This window comes from Coenobita brevimanus, chromosome 75 (assembly GCF_032717465.1).
Source record: "Coenobita brevimanus isolate Jiangsu-jjx chromosome 75, ASM3271746v2, whole genome shotgun sequence".
NCBI lineage: Eukaryota > Metazoa > Arthropoda > Malacostraca > Decapoda > Coenobitidae > Coenobita > Coenobita brevimanus.
Window position 1 is genome coordinate 27667613 of NC_137028.1, and position 21007 is coordinate 27688619.

Sequence of the window (21007 nt, forward strand, 5' to 3'; positions counted from 1 at the left end):
GGAACTTGGACAGCAAACCTCTTAGCTCTTCTGCTTTTTCGGCCTCCAGATGCTGTAATATAGGTTCTGGATTAACAAGGATGACAGAATTATTCATGACAGGCACCATAGGATTAAAGTTGACTTCCAATTTTTCTTCTGTTTTCTCCCCAGGCGACTTTTCTTTCCGTACCTATAAGGCCATAACTACTGGTCATTGTTTAATTAACTTCATGTTATTAGCATGGACCTGTCTCAGTCTTCCTTCTTCCGGGTGTCTTTATTACGTATCTGTCACTACCACTCTTGCTCTTTACCTCATATGGTCCTTCATATTTAGCCTGTAGGGGTGTTTTATACGTGGGTAATAAAAGTAAGACCTGATCTTCCACCTCAGATTTCGTATTTTCAGCTTTCTTGTCAAAATTGTTCTTCATACTGCTTTGACTTTCTTTTAAATTATCTTTAGCAAACTGCCTTATCTTTTTCAGTTTATTGGTAAAATTCTCCACATACTTGCACAATGAAACCTGCTCTGATTCTTCTAGCCACGAGTCTTTCATTAACCTCAACGGTCCACGTACAGCTGGCCGCACTCCCGCGAGGGCCAAAGCGTTGTCAACGCTGGCCAAGATATTTACTCCGAAACACTAGTAGAGAGATGCGTTCGAAGCATCCACAGCCAGTAAGAGAGAGTCGTACAGAGAGTTTGTTTGGGGGGGAGGAAGGGGGTTTGAGGAGAGTGGGGGGATACCTATGCACGAGAGGTGAGGGATGACGTCTGAAACAGATGAGTGGAAGGCTGGAAGCTATATATAATATAAATCTACAATACCTGGTAACAAATCATATATATTTTAATACCTTTATTGTCAAGTTATTACCGCTGTGAAAAGTGGCACAGTTAATGCTTGGAAACCATAAAGCATAATGCTATTGAATATAGCAAATGTGAAACCTTAATACTGCATGCGGTAATTGCTGACACCGCTAGCACACACCTCCGTATCCTCCTTATCAAGCGATTCCTAACACCCGACAACATTGGCTCGCTTATCTCTCGCATGATAACAGGAGTGTCATATTCTAGATACCGTACAGTACAGTAGCTTGTTTACAACTTATTACTATTTCTTTAGCACCTAATTGACTGTAATGTATCCGAATGTGTTAACTTTCATACAGAACATTGTTCAGGGCTAAGACACCGTGCTGTACCCTTGAGTATTGTCTGTAGCGTATAGGATGAAACTTAAGTTTGTCATTTTTCTTTTTCCCTTCTCTTCTGTTTTTATTGTCATTTCCATGTCCCCTCGATCCCTGACTGCGTAAGGCGTCCGACTCCTATGTGATCGGTCGCAAGTTCAATCCCTTATGGGGGGACACATACCGGCTGGACTATAATGGCTCTTGCTGATTTGTCCGTTCAACACGGGCATGGGCGCCCATCAGCCCCGAACGTGTAGACAGGCCTTAAAAAGTGAGGGTTTTGCCCTTCCACCGCTCGCTCACTCGCCTCTGGCTCGCTTGTTTGTGGTGTATGAGGCGGGAGTCTGCCCATTCAGTCAATCCTTGCTCCATTTTTCACATCTTTGATAACCCTCATCTCTATCGTCTTTCCCTCTCTGCTACAGAGCGTTTCAGAATTTAAGTAGTTTTCTCTCTTCTTATTTTAATGTGTTTTGTCTCGTATTGCTTTACTTATGTTTGTTTTCAAGGCGATTTTATATGTCCAAGCAACCCTACCTTATCAAAAGTCCACAGCAGGGTTTAGATATTCCCGAATTAAATGCACAAAATATTTGTTGCCATAATCCGACACTTTCTACGTCTTCTCTTGTGCTGATATTTGGGTCACAATTAATATGGTCATTCTATTGATAATATTTATTAATAAAATAATTACAGTTACCAAATAAGTATCCCAGTAACCCACCAGTGTCTGCCGTCACGTTCTGTAAAAGAGCAATAACAAGTTACAATCAGCACGTTTCATAATGTAATTAGATATTTCCTTTATCACACTTCCACATATCGTTTACCAATTATTTATTTTGTCCTATCACTATAACTGCTTTCCGGTGTTCAATGAACACCGGAAAGCAGTAATAAATAGGTCTAGGCTAGACATCAACCTTTCCAGTCACAAGAATAAACAAAGATAATATAATTTATCCGTACTAAAACTAACCAGATCTAGAAACGTGTCTACAATTATGAATCTTGATCGGTTGTCTTTGTTTTGCAGTATATATTTAAAGTTGATCTTTTTACTTTTCATGATGGCAAAAGTAACACCGAAAAAAAAAAAAAATTCTTTTAATAAATATTACACTTTTCTGTCGCCTCAACAATCGTCATATCTCGCCTCTCGTGTACAGGCACCCACCTACCCACCTCAAACCCGCTCCCTCCCTTAGTCCTGTGAATGCTTCGATCAGAGCTCACTACTAATGATTCGCGGTTACTATCTCGGCCAGCGTTGACAACACTAAGGTGGCCCTTGCGGGAGTGCGGCCAACTGTACATCATGTCCAAAAACTAACTGATGTGGACTGTACCCAAGTGACTCTTGTGTACTTTCTCTTATGGCAAACAATAAGAGACTGATTCCATCGTCCCATTCCCTTCCACTTTCTAAGTAATATTTTCTCAACGTTGACTTAAAGGTCTGATGGAATCTTTCTAACATACCCTGGGATTCGGGGTGGTAAGCAGTAGCTAGATATTGTTTTACTCCCAGTTGCTTCATAGCGTCTTTAAACAAATCTGAAGTAAAATTAGTCCCCTGGTCAGACTGTACTACCTTTGGAATCCCACACTGAGTGAAGAAATTAATCATTTTATCTACTATTATCTTTGCATTTATCTTCTTAATTGGAATGGCTTCTGGATATCTGGTTGTGGCACACATCACAGTTAACAAGTAGTTATTACCTCTTTTGGTTTTAGGCAGGGGGCCAACACAGTCAATGATGATTTTTGAGAATGGTTCATCAACTACAGGGATAGGTTTGAGAGGCATTGGTTTTAATACTTGATTTGGTTTCCCAGCTAATTGACACTCTCTACAAGATTTGCAAAACTTAGCTACATTTTTCCTTAAGCCGGGCCAAACGAAGTGATTCAGTACCTTGTTGCTGGTTTACTACATCCTAGGTGACCTCCAGTGTTATCATGAGCAAGACTTAAAATTGAATTTCTCAAAGCAGATGGTACACCAATCTGATGAACCTCAGCCCATTTATCCTCTGCTGACAAATTACTAGGTCTATACTTCCTCATAAGTACTCCATTCTTAAGATAGTAACAACAACGATGATCTGCAAGCTCTTCTTCTGGAACAGCTTCATTAAAGCAATGAACCAAAGTTTTTTCTTGATTCTGTTCCTGAATTAACTTTTCTTTGGTCACTGGAAGGCTCTCTATTTTAGACAAAGACACATTCGTAGAAACTTTACTTACTGCAGCTTCAGAAGGGGAAGGATTATTCACTGTAGGATCAGGGGACCAGACGAATAACCTGCCAACACCAAGATCCTCCTCAGCATCCCCAGAGAAAATCGGATCTGCAGCGTCTTGGGTAGTGTCTGAATTAGCACGTGATGAAGCCATACTCAGAGTGACTGCACATACAGGGAACAGGTCAGGATATTTCTTCCCAAGCTTTTTAGCTGGACTGTCAGCAGAAGGTACCTTTGTTACTATCAAATTAGGATATACCTGATTACCACCTATATCGTTCCCTAACAAAAAAGTGACACCAGCTGAAGCTATCCTTTTCATCAACTGCAACAGTTACAAACCCAGTAAAGTAGGCAGACTCGAGGTAAACTCTGGTTTCAGGAACTTCGAAAAGCCCACCTTGACTATCAAGGACCCTCTTCCGGCCTGTTAAACACTCCATTACCTGGGGAAATGAACTACGAAGTAAAACACTTCGTGTGGCAGCAGTGTCACGCAAAACCTGTATGGGGTACTCTATTCCCCCTGGACCATCTTTTGAAACAAACCCTAATGACATACAGTATATGGTTCAAAACTACCCTCTTCACTCGAAGTGTCAGTAGCTGGGTTAATCTTCTCACTTGTACTGCTGTTTTTCTTCTGACCATCTACAGCGCCATTTTCGGTTAAGCACTGTACTACCCCACCAACATTACTTTTTCTTTTTGTTGCACAATTTTTAGCGATGTGGCCATATCCAGAGGACTTATAACACTGAACTAACTTTGATGCACTTTCAGCCTTTTTCCTGGTCTGACCAAAACTATCAGTGGGAGTGCTACCTTCGTACTGCATACCAGTGCTACTGGGCTGTATACTGTTAGACTTACCTCCAGCCCTGTTTACAGAAAGATGTGAACCACCCTTATGGGTTAAAGCATAATTTTCTGCCAAGATGGCTGCATTATGAGTGTCTGAGGGGTTTTTCTCTTCCAAAAAATCTTTTATGGGAGGGGGCATCTGCCGCTTGAACTCCTCCAACAAAATCAAATCCTTTAGTCTCTCGTAATCACTGACATTACGTGACTGCAACCATCTTGTGAAATGTCCCTTTTTAGCTTAGGCAAACTCCAGGAAAGTTATAGACTCTGTCTTCTTGAAGTTCCTAAGTTTTACTCTGTAAGCCTCAGGTACCATCTCGTATCCTTTGAGAATAGACTCCTTAACAATGTTATAATCACTTATATTCGTCAAGGAGTTGAACACTGCCTGGGATTTACCCTTAAAAAGAAGACTGAGCTAACATCACTTTATACTCCTCCGACCACTTCATACTCTCTGCTACCCTTTCAAACTGCAGAAAGAACTCATCAGGATCAGACTCATCAAATGCAGGTACCGTCTTTAAGTACCTGGTCAACTCGAACTTTTCACTGCCACTAGGAGGGCCACCAGATTGCTTAAAGTCTGCTCTGCTGTGCATCTCTAACTTTGTAAGCTCGAATTCTCTCACTTTCTCTCTTTCTTGCCTCTCGTTCTCCTCTTTTTGTCTTAGATATTCCCTCTCTTTCTTCCTGTTTTCTCTTTCCCTATCTTCTTTCTGTCTCAAATATTCCCTATCTTTCTCCGCTCTCCATGCTTCAGCCTCAAGTTCCATTTTTCTAATTAACACTTGTGGAGACTGCTCGGGAGTGACCTCTGAGCAAAATGAAAGAGCCTGACTGGGTAGTTCTCCTTGCCCCACTAACCCACGAATTACCTGATTCTTCACCTCGGCCTTGCGTACACTCAGGGGACATTCTATCTGGTGATGTTTGGCTATAGCTATCCAGTCACACTTTCTCAGCTCAGTTCTACTCAGATAATCAAGGGATGGATTGTCTATGAATTCGGAAATATCTCCAGAAGCCATGATGAACTATGAATGAAAATTACCAAAAAAATATGTAAGCAAATAAAATTGAATTAATGGCATCAATCAGGTCCGGTCACGGTCGCCAATTTCTTTCACGTATTCATGGCTTTAGTTGAATACCTTAACAGAAAAGAACAAAAACATTCTTCATTCTAATACCCACACTAAAGATAAACAAACATGGAAAAATAAACACGAGGCTTAAATATGTATACAATATAATTCACTTACCTAACCCTTAAATTTCATACGAGTTAGTGTGACTGGGGATGACAAATAATAGGATTCAAATCCTAATATCCTTGCAGTTATTCTGCGGTCCCCTAACAGTCTGTGACTTCTAGTCTAAGGGTGGTTCACTAACCTCATACAATTAACCAGAACCCCCTTTTGAAGTCTGTTACAATACCTGGACTTCGTCAGAACAAGGCTGGAGCGCACCAGTAGTCACCCCCGTCTCCCTCACACTAACTATGGACTTTTTTTTTTTTCTTTTTTTTTATGCCTATCGACCATTGAGGCCGGAGCCTCTTGTCATTAAGGCAAAAATATATATATGTATATTCATTGACACACACACACACATATATATATATATATATATATATATATATATATATATATATATATATATATATTTATATTATTTGATACATAAATATATATATATATATATATATATATATATATATATACACATCCATGCATATGAACATACACACTTTCATGCACACGTACATATATATATAATAACTTATTTTATTATTTTTTTGTATTTTTATTTTTATTGTTTTTTACTTTTTTATATTTTTAACCTTATATTACATATAATCAAAAATACCTAATCTAAATACCCTAAAACTTTCCACCTAACAGACAAATCGCTAACCTATACTAAATCCTAAGAGACAAATAACTAGACCTACACTAATCGACTGCAGATATGTAATGCCTTTCTACATTACATACCTGCACTCATCACCTGGTGACTGTCAGTCGAGGCACAACATAATATAGGGGACATCAATATAAGAAGGGGAACCAGACGAGTCAGGAACATTTCCATATACGTCAGCTGTCGTCCCTAATTAGAATAACTTAAGCAAGATGGTAAAATGTATTTACATAATTTGTACAAAAAGTGAAGAACCTCGCCCAGCAGGCCACCATCGACTGCATGTGCCCAATACCTTCCTATATTGCACACTTGCACTCATCAGCTGGTGACTGTCAGGCGAGGAACTTGGCTTAATGTAGGGGACATCTATATTAGAAATATATCAGTGGGAGGAGGAACTATTTCAAATATGTCAACTGTCAACCCTAATTAATATTACAGTATATACATATTTACCGTTGATAAAAACCATAACCACACAGCAAAAAAGTCACATCACTCTGATCAATCCGGTCTCTCAAGAAAGCCATCAATTTGTCAGTCATAACAATGTCCCCATCACCCAGGATGGTGGAAAGGGTGAAGGGGACGTCTACTGTGCCACAGTAATTTATAAGTGAAGCACGTTCACGAATAAATCGCCGACAGCGCAGGATGATATGACTGATAGATAACACTGCATTACAGATGTCACAGTGCGGGGGGAAGTGTCTTTCCGTATATGGTTTCATGTGAGTTAAAATGCTGGCATTGAGCCGTAACCGTGCCAATACTTTTTCTTCAAGGCGACTGGGGCGGTTAGCGGTGTCCCAGTCGCCCAGGTGCGGCTTACAAGTTGGAATATTTAGTCTGGTCCAATGACCTTGCCACAGAAGATTTATTGATTTCTTTCCGAGAGAGAGACTCGACCGTAGATCACGAGGAACGTCCCAAGTCTCCTCGAGCTCTACAGCCGACTTTGCAAGTAAGTCAGCCTGCTCATTGCCGTAAATACAACAATGACCAGGCACCCAGATCAGCGTGAATGACTTGTTGCATGAATGCAATTTATTAACGATGCGGCCCTGGATCTCGTGAGAGTCCGTAGTACAAGATGCAATTGCCTGAAGGGCTGATTTCGAGTCTGAAAATATAACAAATGAGTCATGCCTAGAATTAAGAGCATAGTCTATGGCTCTGTCAATAGCAAAAAGTTCGGAGGTAAACACAGATGTATGAGTTGGCAACCGATACCTGAGGGCACATTCAGTCGACCACACGCTTGCACCCACACATTCACTTGACATGGAGCCGTCGGTGTACAATTGATGGGACCCCAAGTGACGAACGATGATGTTATGAAACAAGTGGTGGACCTCCGTCTCCGGCGCATTTGCCTTTGGTGCTGGGAGTCATGATACATCCACTGTAAAACCGGGTGGCTCCCAAGGCGCTATATTTTTAAACACCAACTTGTCACCGTCACTGGGGTCCACACCAAGCTCCTGAGTCAGTAAGTGGAGGCGAACGGCAAGTGGCCACCGCACCCCCCACAGAAGGTGGTGGTATTGACGCAGGGGGGTACAGGCCACATTGCCGATATTACTTTTCCTAAATGTCCTTATGCCGTAGGACAAGGCCAGATATTCGTGGCGAATATGGAGGGGAGGCACATTCGCCTTCACTTCCATTCGAGCTACACGGGTACACCGGACGGCTCCAAGACACATTCGCAAACATTTATTCTGCAACACATCCAATCCTTTCATTGTGGCATCGGATGCCGAGCCATATACCTGTGCGCCATAGTCTAGCTTTGATTGAATGAGGGACTTATACATCATTAATAAAGATTTTCTGTCGGCACCCCATGTAGTACCCGCTAGGTACTTGAGGACATTTACTGGTTTATTGCAACGAGCAAGCAAAGTATTAACATGAATTTTAAAGTTCAAACGACGATCAAAATGAATCCCAAAAACTTTATAGAATTTTGAAAAGGTACTGCCTGATTATCCAAAGTTAAGTACAAATTAGGTACGTTACGAGTCGTAAAAACTACAGCGGCACACTTACGGACGGAAAACTTAAATCCCCACTGCAAGGCCCATTGGTGGACGGAGTCAAGGGCTGACTTGAATCCGCTCAGCCGAAAATTGTGCATTACGGGAGGAGTGCCATATTGCACAATCATCAGCCCAGAGCTAGTATTTAAGATTCCTGGGGATGGGACCTGATGACAGAATATCATTGATCATAATACTAAATAAAGTAGGACTATTCACACTTCCCTGCGGCACCCTGTTTTCCTGGATATATATATCTGATGTTACGTTACGGGGCAATTTGACAGAGAAAGTCCTGTCCCTTAAGAAATTTGAAATAAAAATAGGCAAATTTCCTCTTAAACCATAAGCATAGAGCTTCATTAGTATACCGTGTCGCCATGTCATGTCATAGGCTTTATGGATGTCCAAGAACACCCCTATCATGAATACTTTATTGGCAAATGCCTCTGCAATACAATGCTCCAAATTCATTAAATGATCTAATGAACTTGTGTATTTACGGAAGCCACATTGTTGATCATTTAACAAATTCTTCGACTCTAAAACAAAAAGAACGCTATTGTTTACCATTCGTTCCATGACTTTACATAGACAAGAAGTCAACACAATAGGACGAAATGAAGTGGGATTCATAAGACGACCATCCTCTTTGGGTATCAGTATGACGTGTGCAAAGTGCCATGAGTTTGGGAACGTTCGAGACGCCCAAATCTCATTGTACAATGCTAACATCTTAATCAGGTTGTCCTGATTAAGATGCTGGATCATACCGTACGTGATGGTGTCTGGTCCAGGGCTGGTATCTTTACAGGATTTAAGGGCAAGGAGCAGTTCATCTAGCATAAAATCTTGGTTGTACGGGGAGTCTACGTCTTCTGTGGCAAAGTCTATTAACTGTAGCTCAGCCGTGCATTTATGATGTTGGAAACGCTGGTCATAATTGGCTGAGCTACTTACATAGGAAAAACTCCTGGCGAGGATGTTAGCAAAGTCCACGGGCTCGTCATAGATGGTGTTGTTCACCTGCGTGGTGGTTACAGGGATATATGGGCCTTTGTTATTTAATATTCTTATAGTGGACCAGACTTTATGTAATAGTGTTGTACGAGTCACCGTATACACAAAGGACCGCCAGGAGTCACGTTTGGCCCTTCTTATTATTCTCCCTGCCTCAGCCCGTGCCTGTTTGTATGCAATAAAATTTTTCTCAGTGGGCTGACTATCAAAAATCCTGTATCTCCTATTGCGTTTTCTTAATGCATGTCGGCAATCCGGCGTCCACCAATGTGCTCTATGCTTCGCATGAACTGTAGAAGTCTTGGAAATAGCAGCCTCAGCTGCGTGTAATATGGATTGGGTTATATTTTCGACCTTAACATCTATGGTCCCCCCAGATATATCTAAATTGGCGATCCTTGAGAAGGATCCCCAATCTGCTTTCTTATAGTTAAATTTTGGTGGTGGAGTGTCCGAAATGATGTCACGTGTATAAGAAAGACAGATGGGTAAATGATCACTTCCCAAGGAGTCGTCGTAAGGGTCCCATGAGAAATCTTGATGTATACCAGGGTAGGCCAAAGATAAGTCAATGACCGAAAAGTTACCAGTACGATCATATACACGAGTCGCTCTACCATCGCTCAGAAGACAGAGGTTGGACTGTAGTATTAGGTTGGCTACTTGCTCCCCACGACCATCAATCCTCAAGCTACCCCATTGATAGTGATGGGCGTTAAAATACCCCAACACTAACTTATTCCCAGGCAGATGTTCAAATAGTGAATATAAAGCATAACTATCAATGAGGCCATGTGGAGGACAGTGCAGAGAGCAAATAGACAGATACGTGTTATTAAATTTTACTCTGCATGCGACTGCTTCCAGAGTAGAATTTAGAATCATTTCCGTTTGTGGGTGTGATTTGTGTATGTAAATGGCTACTCCGTGACCTTCATATCTTCTATACGAGTGGTATTGTTTTAACTGTGGAGGATCAGGATGATCCTCCAGGCGCATCTCCTGTAAACAAACAACATCTGGCCTGTGTATTGACAGCAAGATTGCTATATCTTGTATCTTATTCCCAAAACCTCTACAATTCCACTGTAATACATTGAAAACAACGGTTTGAGATTTACGTTGGGGGCCAGTGTGCTTTGTTTTGTTTTTTTTGTCGCCCACTGGCAGGCAAGCAACTACCACCTATCTGTCACGGGGTTTTTAAAACTATACAATATTAAAGGATAATTCTCAATAATACTGAACAACAGGAACAAGAACTGTCTTGCTAAATCAAGCAATGATTACTTTATGCCGGCTCGCTTCGCCGATTCTCTCAGAACGAGAATTTATAAACTTTCTCAACAGTACACAGCAGAGACTAATTACTCACAATTGCTGTTTATTAGTACTGTTAGCCTCTGGAGAAAGTGACTTCACCCTTGACAATAAATAACTAATTCTATTAATAATAGCAGATTCTTGCTGATGCGTTAACTCCTAGAAGGCACAACGGATTTTAAGCTTAATACAACAGGACTGGCCTAAGTACCAGTTATGAATAGCAAAGCGTTTATGCAAGCTAGGAGCTATAAGGGAAATAAGCTTAATTATGGAGAAATGAAGCACGAGTTTACATTACATTAAGCTCAAAGAAAAAGAACTGTTAAATTTATTGATTACAAAGAAATAAATTTAACGTTACATTTCAAAATGAATTCAAAATAAAGAGATCGCACTCACTCGCTCACTCAAAAGCTAAATTCTTAAACCTAGGAAAACAACATGCGGCGCAGCCGGCTGGCATGTGAGGGAACAGCATACTTAACTAAACTCTTAAATCTAGGCAAACGAAAAGAAAATACTGGTCAAATATTGGACTAAGCAGATGACTGGGCGTCGTTACTGGAAGGATACTGCACTCGCTTAAGTCTCTCGCCAATCAGCTATGTGGATGGTGGGAACTAGGTGTTGTTGAGGAAGGACACTGCCACGCACAACCTACTTCTGTGACGCTCAAATCTTGACTGACAAACTTGTGAAAAAGACGGGAGCGCTATGGCCGCATTTTTAACGGCTAGAGTGAGCGAAACACGCCCAAAACAAATCGCTCAGTGGAAGCGCTAATGTCTTTCACAAAGATGATCACTTATGACAGTGAAAAATTGATCTGAAAAGGCTCCCGACCGAATGAGCGGTTAACTGAATGATAAACTGGGATTCCACTAGAGTTCGCGGTTTCCCACAAAAGCCAATGTCACTAGCCGACTCGTGACATTACGCCCCATGAAAATCAAATCTTTTTTTTCTTCAGAAAAAAGATTTCAATATACATACATATAATTCCTAACTCAGTCACACAAGATTCACACTGGGGTGTGTGTACTATCCTGCTACAGGAGAAAGTCGCAGTCGCCAGTGAGCGAAAAAACCTCGTATTTACGTTAATAGAAGCAAGCTTGAGGGATAAAACTCCGTGACGACGGTGAAAATCCTGTACTCAGGTCAAACTGAGCGAAAGGTTCGCTACATTTACATTAACAACTAATTGTTATGTAGCGTAATCTATGTAATACACGATGTAGGTGTGACAGTTGTGGTGTAACTGTACCTACGTGTAAAATCACATAATACAAATTTATAGTAAATAATGATGACGAGGCAGAAGAGAAGGGGCGGCAGCATGCGACAAGAATGACCAGCTGATCTGCATGGCAATGCTGCACCCGCCAGCTACACCTGCGAAAGGAATTAAGGTGGAGCATCAAAACTGTTATTTCTCTCTCTCTCTCTCTGCCTAGCAATCAGTACTTATGTCATTATTAACCAGGAAACGTAATTCTTGAATTCACAAATTGCTTAGAACCCTTATAGTTTACTGGTTAACGCTTATTAACTAGGAAACGTGTCAGTTCTTGAATTACTCAAATCTCTTAGAACAGGCAGTTTACTAATTAACCTAACATTATTAACCAGGAAACGTGCCAGCTCTTGAATTGCTCAAATTTCTTAGAACGGGCAGTTTACTGGTTAACCTAACTCTACACTTACGACTAATACAGGAAGTGGAGAATCGCTAAGCAATCTCGGGCAGGTCACGTTTTAACACCCATCGTGGGTGTGAACACTCATGTGGATAATGTGCATTCTCCGGGAATCCTCAGAGAGGCCCACAGCTCGAGAGGTTCCACAAGGTAATTCATACACAGCCTCGGACTGTCTCTGCAGGGTTCTCGAACTTCCCCCTTAACCTACGGTATATAAGTATGTACAGGCCCTGGACATACTGTGTCCTGTGGGGCCAACGGGTGAGACGTCAGGTCTACACTTTTAACTGGGAACCAGGCTGGTCCTTGGATTACTCAAATCTCTGAAAACACCTATCTACGGAACCCGGCATACAACAGTTGCTAGTTAGTAAGCAGTTAGTAGGTGAGACATCAGGTCTACACCCACATTACCACTGCCCTGTCTCTCAACTGACTCAGAGATTACAGGTGTGGTTTCAAATGGCACAGGAAGGACATGTCCCTGATTAGTGGTACTTTGACACGCACTGCAGGAACGCACAAAACTATCTATGTTTTGTCCCATCCCTGGCCAGAAAAAGTCAGCTCTGATATGGCCCTGGGTCTTCCTTTCGCCCAGGTGACCTTCTGAGGCTGAACAATGACCCCATTGTAACACTGCTAGGCGGTACTTGGCGGGAACGACAAACTGGAGTCGAACCTCCCCCTCGAGTTTTCGTGACTCACAGTAGAGCCATCCTTGTTTTCAAATGAACTTGGCTCGACCTACCCGTGAATACTTAATCACTCGACCCTTTTGTTTCTTTCGCACGGCAGCTAGTGTCAGGTCAGAATGTTGTTCTTGAACAACAATTTGGCTACACATCAGATCTTGTGGCGATTCAATGGTCACTGGGGTGACACAATCTGGAGCCTCAGCCATGGCTCATGTTACTGTAGCCGAAGTCTGAGTAGCGTCATCTTCGGTGCAACTATCCTTAACACCGGGAATATTGCCTACGATTAGGTCAAATAAGGGTTCTGGCATGACAACTGCGAGTGTCGTACCAGTACAAAATGGAGATGCCACCTGGATACATGCCTCAGGGAACAATCTCGCTGATCCATCAATAAGGTCTGCATGGATCTGTCGACCTGTGTACTGCTCAGGCCGAACTAAACTCTGCTTGACAGAGCAACATGAAGACCCATTGTCTCTCAGGACCTTCACAGGGATGTCTCCCACAAACCCTGGCTGAATAAGGAAGGTACTGTCACCTGTGGGAGGGCCTGTGGAGGAAGCAGCTAGCCACTGATGAGGCTGCAGAATAGATGATGCGGCAAACATAGTGCCCTGAGAATTTCATACTTGAGGGGTCGTACTCACTGCCTGTGGAGATGGAACATTGGCCATCTCTGGAGGGGGGGTTCACTGTCACTGTGGGACTAGTGAACTGTGGGGAAGTACCCGTACTGGTAGGGACGTAACCACTGCGCTGCTGCTGAGGAATGAAGGGTGCGTTCGCTTCCTGCCTCCTATTCACTTGAGCTGGTGGTGAAAAAGTTTATCCCGACGGTCGGCTGCGTGGCTGATACTGCTGCTGGTTAGGGTACCTGTTGTACCGCTTCCACTCAGGTTTCCGAGTGTTTTGCCCCTGGTCCTTCCACTGCGGCTTTGGACCTTGGCCATTATTCTGAGAATGGCCTTGTTGGTGGGGTTCAGTCTGAGATGGTTTCCCAGATTTATCAGGTTTTCTGTTCGAAGTATGCTGCTTGCGAGTTTGATACCCGTAAGCAGTGAAATATGCGTCAGCCTTTTTCACCATTTGGCTGGCATCTCCCACCTGGCAGATCTTAAGCTGAGCCACAAGTTCAGTAGGCCACGACTTTTCTAGCTGCGTGTGCAGCATAAGGTCAATTATCCCCTCATGCGTGGAAGGAGTTTCATCTTTCTCCATCCACATCTAAGTAAGCAGTAAGCCGGTCAAGAAACTGAACAGCAGTCTCTTTATCCTGTAAATGCGCCCACATGAACTGACTCTTGGCGTCGTCAACTGTGAGACCGTACTCTTTGACGAGTGCGGCCTTCATCATCTCATACGTGAGATTGTCTCCACGAATTCTGTGGAGAATATCGAGGGCAGGGCCCTCAAACAGGCTAAGAAACTGAAGCCGCTTAGCTGCATCATCCAGTTGGTAAAGTTGAGCCATGTCTTCAAAATGAGCTATGTATGGCTCGATTCGCTCGCCATCTTTGTAAGGGGGAAGCTTGACGTGTGGGGTCGCCATAACATATGCAGGGAGAACGCACGTGGAGCTTGGACCAACTGCACCAGATGTGTCTGAAGCCAAGGAATCTCGCTTGAGCTTCAGCATTTCATATTCATGTTTTTCGCATGCTTCTCGCTCGGCACGTTCGTGTTCTCGTTCTCTGTCTCGTTGTTCACGTTCGTATTCGCGTTGTTCTCGCTCTTGTACTAGCTCAAGTTTGCGTTGTTTTTGTTCGCGTTCGCGTTGTTCTCGCTCGTATTCGTGCTGTTCTCGCTCGTGTTCGCGTTGGATTCTACGCTCTTCACGAGCATCTTTCTCACGTTCTTGCTCGTAATTAAACCGTGAGAGAACGTAGCTCTGAATTTTTTCTGGGTCAGTGAGGCCCATATCTTTAGCTTCCTGTACATAGACACTGGCTGCCATGATGCTAGCTCAGTCTAAATAACTAGCGACTCAGTACTGACTGCGATTTTTTTTTTTTTTTTTTGCAAAGAGATGCGAATAATCAAAAATAAAGAATATAGGCACAGATTAGTGGTGACCAGTTTTATCTAATTAAACTGGTAAAGAAAGAAAATTAAACAAACAACTAACTGTCAAAACTATTATGTAAATCAATAAAAATGAATCAATAATCACCAGTAAGGTAGTGCCTATAGACTTTAATGATAAATACCTAAATATGAGTGAGTGAGTATTATCTCGTAAATAGCTTTGAAGCTAGGAGTTAATATCCTGGCATGAGGTCTCCAATTGTCACGGGGTTTTCAAAATTATACAATATTAAAGGATAATTCTCAATAATAAAACAGCAGGAACAAGAATTGTCTTGCTAAATCAAGCAATGATTACTTTATGCCGGATCGCTTCGTCGATTCTCTCAGAACGAGAATTTATAAAATTTCTCAACAGTACACAGCAGAGACTAATTACTCACAATTGCTGTTTATTAGTACTGTTAGCCTCTGGAGAAAGTGACTTCATCCCTGACAATAAATAACTAATTCTATTAATAATATCAGATTCTTTCTGATGCGTTAACTCCTAGAAGGCACAACGGATTTTAAGCTTAATACAACAAGACTGGCCTAAGTATCAGTTATGAATAGCAAAGCGTTTATGCAAGCTAGGAGCTATAAGGGAAATAAGCTTAATTATGGAGAAATGAAACACGAGTTTACATTACATTAAGCTCAAAGAAAAAGAACTGTTAAATTTATTGATTACAAGGAAATAAATTTAACGTTACATTTCAAAATGAATTCAAAATAAAGAGATCGCACTCACTCGCTCACTCAAAAGCTAAATTCTTAAACCTAGGAAAACAACATGCGGCGCAGCCGGCCGGCATGTGAGGGAACAGCACACTTAACTAAACTCTTAAATCTAGGCAAACGAAAAGAAAATACTGGTCAAATAGTGGACTAAGCAGATGACTGGGCGTCGTTACTGGAAGGACACTGCACTCGCTTAAGTCACTCGCCAATCAGCTATGTGGACGGTGGGAACAAGGTGTCGTTGAGGAAGGACACTGCCACGCACAACCTACTTCTGTGACGCTCAAATCTTGACTGACAAACTCGTGGGAAAGATGGAAGCGCTATGGCCGCATATTTAACGGCTAGAGTGAGCGAAACACGCCCAAAACAAATCGCTCAGCGGAAGCGCTAATGTCTTTCACAAAGATGATCACTTATGACAGTGAAAAATTGAACTGAAAAGACTCCCGACCGAATGAGCGGTTAACTGAACGATAAACTGGGATTCCACTAGAGTTCGCGGTTCCCCACAAAAGCCAATGTCACTAGCCGACTCGTGACACTATCCCGGTGCTTGTTTTCGGAAACCTCCATTTTTTCATCAATTACTAGGTTCCCTGACTCCCTCGAGGAAGAGCTAACCTTCCTCTCCCTCGCTGGAGTGGGAACTGGAAGAACATGAGGACGAGACTGTTTTGTGAGGGTGGTCATGTTACATTTACTAGACTTTTCAGGCTTCGCTTTAGGCTGTACTGATGGAGAGGTAGCAGCAGCCTGAGAATAGGTTGAAACCTTAGGGATGTCAGTGAGAGAGTTTGAGTGGACGGGAGGCCGAGATGGAGAGGTACTGTGAGTGGCAGGAGAGAGAAGGACAAGATCAGTCTGCGTCTCTACAGAGGAATCACAGGATGGGACATTACCGCTGAAGCATAGGAACTATTCAGTGTGGGAGCTGCATGCAACTCCTTCACCTTCTTCCTAGCTTCGTAATAGGAAATCCCCTTAGTTGCCTTCACTGTACAGACCTCCTTCTCCTCCTTCCACTTGGGACAGTCCCTAGAGGAAGTGGAGTGAGTGCCCTTGCAGTGAGAGTAACATACCGTCTCAGATGTACAATGATCTGCATCATGACCTTGGCTTGCACACTTGCCACACACTGGCTGGGAAGCCCGACAAGTCTTTACACCATGCCCATATAACTGGCATTTCTATCTATCTATCTATATACGTAGGCTGCTTCCCCCAAGGAAAGGGAGGTAGCCGAAACAGGACCACACACTCCCCATTTACTCATCCATTCAAACACATTCATTCGCATCTTAGCCCCAAAGGGGAGAACGGACAGATCCTCACCTCACCACACCGCACAAGGGTCAACTGCGCAATGCAATCAGTGACATCCGCGTCAGGGCCCGACAGCAGAGCTGGTTTACCCCTGCCACATCATAACAGACTCATCCCCTTACCTGCACCTGACCTGAAATAGCTGAACAGACCAAATGCGGGAGAATATCCCTTCAGGGCTGCGTCATCACTTATTCATTCACAATTTCTCTCCATTTATTTCTGTCACGCACAGCCACTCTTCCTTGCTCAACAGACATCCCTCTCGCATCCAGCGCTCTCTTCACACTGTCCATCCATCCTATTCGTGGTCTTCCTCTCAGCCTTACACCTCTCACATCAGATCTAGTTATCTTTTTCACCAATCACTCATTATCCATTCTCTCCATATGCCCAAACCATCGCAACACCCTCTGCTCAACTCTACCAGCCATCTCCCGAACAACTCCAGTTCTCCTTTGCACTGCATCATTTCGCACTCGATCCATACACGTCACTCCACACATACTCCTCAGACACCTCATCTCCATTACATTCAATCTTTTCCTCTCTGCTACACCCATATTCCATGTTTCAGCCCCATATAACGCAGTCGGTACCACAACACCCTCATACAGCCTTCTCTTTACATCCATTCTAAGCGAACGACATCTAAACACTTTTTTCATTCCTCCCAGCACCTTTCCTACTTCATTTATTCTAAACTTCACTTCTGCATCTATTCTTCCATCCACAGCAACATGTGACCCTGGATATTTAAAACACTCTACCTCCTCAAGCAACTCGCCATTCAAAACTATATTCATCCCCCTACCATCTACCAACCTCGTACATTTCATCACTTTACTCTTATTCTCATTTACTTTCAATTTCCTCCTTTCACACACCCTTCCAAACTCCTCTACCAACTGTCTCAATCTCTCCTCTGAATCAGTCACCAGTGCAGTATCATCTGCAAACAGCAGCTGCTTCAGATTCCACTCTTCACCATCAACATTCACCAGACTCAGACCTCCACCTAAAACTCTTGCATTCACCTCCCTTACAACACCATCCATGTAAATATTAAACAACCAAGGCGACATCAAACATCCCTGTCGCAGCCCCACTCTCACAGGAAACCAATCACTCACAGCATTTCCCACTCTTACACACGCTCTACTATTTACATAAAACTTTTCACCCCTTTTAGTAACCTACCATCAAGTCCATACAATCTTAAAACAGTCCACAAAGCCTCCCTATCAATTCTATCATACGCTTTCTCTAAATCCATAAATGCCCAAAACACATCCTTGCCTTTCGCTAAATACTTTTCACACACTTGTCTCACCGCAAACACCTGATCCAGGCATCCCCTCCCTCTCCTAAACCACTCTGCTCATCACCAATCACTCCCTCTGTACCCTCTCTAACTCTCATAATTAACACTCTACCATACACCTTACCTACAACACTCAACAGACTTATAACCCTAAAGCTAGTACATTCATACTTATCACCCTTGCCTTTATGCAACGGGACTACACAAGCACTTGCCCAGTCAACTGGCGCCATACCTTTCACAAAGCACATATTCAACAATCTTACTAACCAGTCAATAATAGTCACTCCACCACCCTTCAGGCATTCCACAGCACACCCATCCATACCTGCAGCTTTCCCTGTTTTCATCTCCTTTACTGCCTTCTCCACTTCCTCCTTCGTGATCAAAGAATCATTCAATTCTCCCAACACATTTATTCCTTGCACCCTTCCATCCGCCACAATCTCAGCCACCCTTTCCTCCTCTACATTTAACAATCTTTCAAAATACTCTGCCCATCTCTTCCTTACTGCACCCATCTCAATTAACATCCTGCTGTCCTCTGCTTTTACTCGTTCTTCCTTCCCAGACTCTCCCTTTCACACCCTTTTCACCTCCTTCCAAAACATTTTCTTATTCTGTTGAAAATTCTCTGTCAGCCGCCTACCCCACCTCTCATCTGCTGCCACTTTAGCATCATGCATCCCTTCTCACCCTATTCCTCTTTTCCTTATACCTCTAATATGACATCTCATCCTTCCTCTGCAGCCACACTTCATATGCACGTCTCTTCTCAGCCACAGCCATACTTACTTCCTCACACCACCATTCACTTCCTTTTCTTACACCACCACCCACACGTCTCACACCACACACCTCTTCTGCATATCCCACCACAGCACTCTTAAATAACTGCCATTCCTCCTCCACACTGCCATTTTCCCGATCTTTTACTGCGTTCCACTCATCTTTCAGTTTCTCCTGATACTCTATCTTTTTCTCTCTTTTATCCAACTCACTCACTTTCAAAACCTCCCTGCCACACCTAACCCTCCTAGCTCTCACCCATCTCTTACCTACTCTTAACTTTCCCTCCACCAGGTAGTGGTCAGACATACCTCCACCCTCCCCTCTCAGAACTCTCACATCCAACAATCTTCCTATTACATTCCTAGACACAACCACATAGTCCATCAAAGCTCTATCAACAACCGTTCCACCCTCCTGTCTCACCCATGTATACTTATAAATATCTTTCTTCTCAAACAGCGTATTTCCAATCACCATCTCTCGCTCAACACACATCGCTATCATTCGCTCCCCATTTTCATTTCTTCCAGGCACACCATGCATACCAACTACACTTTCAACTGCTACATTTCCCTCTCTAGCATTCAGATCTCCCATCATTACCACATTCACATTCGCTCCAAAACTCTGCAGACACTCATCAACATCATTCCAGAAAGACTCCCTCTCTTCTACATCCCTTTCACTACCAGGCCCATATGCACTCACAAACACCCACAACTCACGTTTAAATTTCGCTTTCACCCACATCAGTCTCGATGACACCTCCTTCCATTCAATCACACACTGCTGTACTTCCGGACTCACGAACAAGGCCACACCTTCTCTTGCCCTTCCTCTATCAACACCTGACAATCTTCCATTCACACTTCCAAACATAGACTCACCCTTCCCTTTCATCTTCGTTTCACTCAAAGCTAACACATCCAACTTTCTTCTCACAAACATTCTTCCAATCTCCTCCCTTTTAGCCTCAATCGTACTACATCCACGCACATTTATAGACCCAATCTTCAGGGTATGGGGATAACTCCATCCCCCATCCCTTTCTCTGGCCTGTCTCTTTTTAGGAACTAAAAAACAGAGGAGGGGGTCCCTAGTCCTCTCACCCCGCCCCTTTTAGTTGCCTTTTACGACACGCAGGGAATACGGTGGCAGTATTCTTCCTAACATAACCTGGCCGCAGAGTAGTAGTACCACCCCATAGTGCGGCCAGATTGTGTCCCCCCCGCCACAGACAACGGACAACGGAAAGGGTTGGGGATGTATGACGGCACATGAATAATTTCGTAGCCGATATTTACATGGCTAGGCAGTGACACTTTACCAAAAGTTAGAATGATGGTCGCAGTCTTTGTCCTGACACCTTCCGAAAATCTTGTTATGAAGTGGGCATCGATTACATCTTGCTGAGCAAGTTCCTCTATGATCTCTTCCTCATTCATCACCATGAGATCCCTGCAAGTGATGACACCCTTGCAGGAATTCATGGAAGTTGGGATCTTGGCTTCGACATCATAGATATGAACTTGCGCAGCTTCAGCAAGTCCTTAACCTGGGAAGAATTGCAAATCTTTATGAGGAGGTCTCCGTTTGCAAGTTTTTTTACTTGTTCCACCTCCCCAGCACAGCCATCAATAACCTTCTTAATCATGAAGGGATTGAGACTGCTCAAGGGAGTGGAACCTAGAGCATGACTGGTGACAAACTTCGCGTTTTTTAC